The sequence below is a fragment of the Schistocerca americana genome, unplaced genomic scaffold, assembly GCF_021461395.2.
Source record: "Schistocerca americana isolate TAMUIC-IGC-003095 unplaced genomic scaffold, iqSchAmer2.1 HiC_scaffold_1468, whole genome shotgun sequence".
In the NCBI taxonomy this organism is placed as follows: domain Eukaryota; kingdom Metazoa; phylum Arthropoda; class Insecta; order Orthoptera; family Acrididae; genus Schistocerca; species Schistocerca americana.
Window position 1 is genome coordinate 1 of NW_025725552.1, and position 5,000 is coordinate 5,000.

At 54.8% G+C, this 5,000-nt stretch overlaps 1 non-coding gene across 1 annotated transcript in view; it reads left to right on the top strand.

The window, feature by feature from the left end:
• Positions 1-3,520: 3,520 nt before the first annotated feature.
• The window catches only part of LOC124568355, a 1,910-nt gene continuing 430 nt past the window's right edge, over positions 3,521-5,000 (top strand). The window contains exon 1 of the ribosomal RNA XR_006971197.1: positions 3,521-5,000. This exon is cut by the window's right edge and continues 430 nt beyond it. This is a non-coding gene — a ribosomal RNA (small subunit ribosomal RNA).

Genomic DNA, 5,000 nt, shown 5'->3' on the forward strand with positions numbered 1-5,000 from the left:
TCACAAAACAGATATCTCACCCTTCCGGTACAAACCTCATTGCTCAGCTAAGCCACCAACACCCACACATGTCCTACTCAGGGGTGCACCCAACATACACAATACTGCCTCCTGTCACACCACACAAACAATGGCAGGAATGAAAGACACAGGTCTGCACACAAGCATGGAATCAGAGGGCGCCGCCTGTTATTGAGCCAAAGGTGCACACCCCCTGACGTGGCAAATCAGATGATGCCGCAGGTCATTACTTACGATAAAGTCACAATCAACAAACCGGCCCCCCCCCCCCCCCCCCCCCAAAACACCGTTCCTACAACAATGGTACCTTAACCTAACCCGTATTGTACCTTAACCTACCCGTTACCTTAACCTAACCCGTATTTGTACCTTAACCTAACCCGTATGTACCTTAACCTAACCCGTATTGTACCTTAACGCTAACCCGTATTGTATCCTTAACCTAGACCCGTATTGTACCTTAAACCTAACCCGTATTGTACCTTACCTAACCCGTATTGTACCTTAACCTAACCCGGTATTGTACCTTAACCTAACCCGTATTGTGCCTTAACCTAACCCGTATTGTGCCTTTGTGCCTTAACCTAACCCGTATTGTGCCTTAACCTAACCCGTATTGTGCCTTAACCTAACCCGTATTGTGCCTTAACCTAACCCGTATTGTGCCTTAACCTAACCCGTATTGTGCCTTAACCTAACCCGTATTGTGCCTTAACCTAACCCGTATTGTGCCTTAACCTAACCCGTATTGTGCCTTAACCTAACCCGTATTGTGCCCTTAACCTAACCCGTATTGTGCCTTAACCTAACCCGTATTGTGCCTTAACCTAACCCGTATTGTGCCTTAACCTAACCCGTATTGCGCCTTAACCTAACCCGTATTGCGCCTTAACCTAACCCGTATTGCGCCTTAACCTAACCCGTATTGCGCCTTAACCTAACCCGTATTGCGCCTTAACCTAACCCGTATTGCGCCTTAACCGTAACCTATAATTGCGCCTTAACCTAACCTATATTGCGCCTTAACGTAACCCGCGTTGCGCCTTAACGTAACCCGCGTTGCGCCTTAACGTAACCCGCGTTGCGCCTTAACGTAACCCGCGTTGCGCCTTAACCTAACCCGCGTTGCGCCTTAACCTAACCCGCGTTGCGCCTTAACCTAACCCGCGTTGCGCCTTAACCTAACCCGCGTTGCGCCTTAACCTAACCCGCGTTGCGCCTTAACCTAACCCGCGTTGCGCCTTAACCTAACCCGCGTTGCGCCTTAACCCAACCCGCGTTGGGCCTTAACCCAACACGCGTTGGGCCTTAACCCAACACGCGTTGGGCCTTAACCCAACACGCGTTGGGCCTTAACCCAACACGCGTTGGGCCTTAACCCAACACGCGTTGGCCTTAACCCAACACGCGTTGGGCCTTAACCCAACACGCGTTGGGCCTTAACCCAACACGCGTTGGGCCTTAACCCAACACGCGTTGGGCCTTAACCCAACACGCGTTGGGCCTTAACCCAACACGCGTTGGGCCTTAACCCCAACACGCGTTGGGCCTTAACCCAACACGCGTTGGGCCTTAACCCAACACGCGTTGGGCCTTAACCCAACACGCGTTGGGCCTTAACCCAACACGCGTTGGGCCTTAACCCAACACGCGTTGGGCCTTAACCCAACACGCGTTGGGGCCTTAACCCAACACGCGTTGGGCCTTAACCCAACACGCGTTGGGCCTTAACCCAACACACGTTGGGCCTTAACCCAACACACGTTGGGCCTTAACCCCAACACACGTTGGGCCTTAACCCAACACACGTTGGGCCTTAACCTGCTCTGTAATTGTCATACGACGCGTTAAATTAGTGTAGTGTTGCCTAACTGCAACCCCCGCAATATAGTTTGCTACCCGCACTGCCCGGTCCCCAGAGTATCGCTTCATGTTAAACACCTTGCAGCTATACACTGTAATGCGGGGATGGCAGCAGGACGTACATGCTCAATGCCCTTCGCAGTTGTTCATTGGCATTCGCATGGCGAAGCACAGCCTACGTTGTGGTACGGCTTGTGTCAACTGTCCGCTGATGTTGTACGTCCAAATCACACACTGTACTGCACATTGGTCCTCATGTACTGAATGATACATCGTGGTACATGTGTGACCGTACCACGACTGCGCCAACAACGGCGAACCATACGGTCCAAATATTGTGCACTCAGCTACGTGTCGTCTCCCTATAAGAGCTGGATTGCAGTATGGTATGCCGTGGATGGCGATCAGCATGAGCCGTCTGTTGATGTAGTGGCGCGTGTTGTCAGACGTAGTCGTCTCTTCTCACTCACCGTGATAGCATGGTGCACTGCGTTCCACATCTGCGACATGCGACAGAGGCCGGTTGACAGTCGTTCGCGCAATGGACATCGCATACGTACGGGGGCCACCTTCCACGTGTTCGCGAAGCGTGCACATGTTGTTGCGTGTATGTGGGCAGACATAGTGTGTCGTGACACCTGACACAGGCATGCAACAATCGTTGAATTTGCAAATGGCGATGGACGTCTACGTTTGCTGGTGACGTTACGCAAATGAACAACTGGTAAACCGTTGTGGTGCGGTTGTTCTCGCTAGAGGTGAATCAGTGATGGCGACGATCGGTTGAGCTACCAACCGGTTGTTTCAGCGATACCCACCATGCCCACGAACGTGAATGGCATGTGGGTGTGAAGCGATACGCGGCGGTGGCTGGGTGGGACCGTCCCCGGCCGGTGAGGGGGGGCCTCCCGGCGTGCTGGCCGCGCGGTGCGTGGGCGCACGCGCTACAGCCGGCTGGTGGGGGCGGCCAGTGGCAGGCGCGCCGGCCGACGGAGGCGGCAGGCGGCGCAGCTGCGCGCCGGCGCACCCTGCACGCGGCGCCGTGCGGCCAAAGTAGGTCCTCGCGGGCCCGGTGCGAAGCGCGGTGGACATCTGCAGTGTGCTGGTCCGATTGAGGACTGTGTGCGCTGAGGATGCGCCGCCGCCCGGCGCTCGGCGCCGCGACGCCGTCTGCTGCTCGGTCGCCTCTGCGGTTCTCGCAGGTGGTTTGTATCGCAGCTGTGCGGGACGTGTTGGCGCGTTCGCTTCGGCACCCAAGTGGGGCTTTTGTCCTTCTGTGGCGCTGGCGTTGGAGCTGCCGGCCACCGTAGGTGGCGCGTGTTGTCTCCCGCCGGCAATGCCACGACAGCACGCTCCCGGGCCTCTGTCGGCAGCGGCAAGCTCAGTTGGGAGCACGGGTGGTCGCACCTAAAGCGTCTACTCGCCAAACTCCGGGCGATTGCGCCTCTCTCGAACCCGACCAAGTACTTAGGACGGCGCTGCGCGCCGCCGGACCTGAGAGGGTTTCGAGGTGTATTGTGCAGGGGAGCTCAGCCTCCTCCTGTTTGCAGAATAATTGAGCGGACGCTTGCGTGTTCGCGCGGGCCCCCGGGACACACTCCCGGGCGGCCGGCTGCTCAGCTCTAGTTGACGCAGCTCCCTGGTTGATCCTGCCAGTAGTCATATGCTTGTCTCAAAGATTAAGCCATGCATGTCTCAGTACAAGCCGCATTAAGGTGAAACCGCGAATGGCTCATTAAATCAGTTATGGTTCCTTAGATCGTACCCACGTTACTTGGATAACTGTGGTAATTCTAGAGCTAATACATGCAAACAGAGTCCCGACCAGAGATGGAAGGGACGCTTTTATTAGATCAAAACCAATCGGTCGGCTCGTCCGGTCCGTTTGCCTTGGTGACTCTGAATAACTTTGGGCTGATCGCACGGTCCTCGTACCGGCGACGCATCTTTCAAATGTCTGCCTTATCAACTGTCGATGGTAGGTTCTGCGCCTACCATGGTTGTAACGGGTAACGGGGAATCAGGGTTCGATTCCGGAGAGGGAGCCTGAGAAACGGCTACCACATCCAAGGAAGGCAGCAGGCGCGCAAATTACCCACTCCCGGCACGGGGAGGTAGTGACGAAAAATAACGATACGGGACTCATCCGAGGCCCCGTAATCGGAATGAGTACACTTTAAATCCTTTAACGAGTATCTATTGGAGGGCAAGTCTGGTGCCAGCAGCCGCGGTAATTCCAGCTCCAATAGCGTATATTAAAGTTGTTGCGGTTAAAAAGCTCGTAGTTGGATTTGTGTCCCACGCTGTTGGTTCACCGCCCGTCGGTGTTTAACTGGCATGTATCGTGGGACGTCCTGCCGGTGGGGCGAGCTGAAGGCGTGCGACGCGCCTCGTGCGTGCTCGTGCGTCCCGAGGCGGACCCCGTTGCAATCCTACCAGGGTGCTCTTGAGTGAGTGTCTCGGTGGGCCGGCACGTTTACTTTGAACAAATTAGAGTGCTTAAAGCAGGCAAGCCCGCCTGAATACTGTGTGCATGGAATAATGGAATAGGACCTCGGTTCTATTTTGTTGGTTTTCGGAACCCGAGGTAATGATTAATAGGGACAGGCGGGGGCATTCGTATTGCGACGTTAGAGGTGAAATTCTTGGATCGTCGCAAGACGAACAGAAGCGAAAGCATTTGCCAAGTATGTTTTCATTAATCAAGAACGAAAGTTAGAGGTTCGAAGGCGATCAGATACCGCCCTAGTTCTAACCATAAACGATGCCAGCCAGCGATCCGCCGCAGTTCCTCCGATGACTCGGCGGGCAGCCTCCGGGAAACCAAAGCTTTTGGGTTCCGGGGGAAGTATGGTTGCAAAGCTGAAACTTAAAGGAATTGACGGAAGGGCACCACCAGGAGTGGAGCCTGCGGCTTAATTTGACTCAACACGGGAAACCTCACCAGGCCCGGACACCGGAAGGATTGACAGATTGATAGCTCTTTCTTGATTCGGTGGGTGGTGGTGCATGGCCGTTCTTAGTTGGTGGAGCGATTTGTCTGGTTAATTCCGATAACGAACGAGACTCTAGCCTGCTAACTAGTCGCGTGACATCCTTCGTGCTGTCAGCGATTA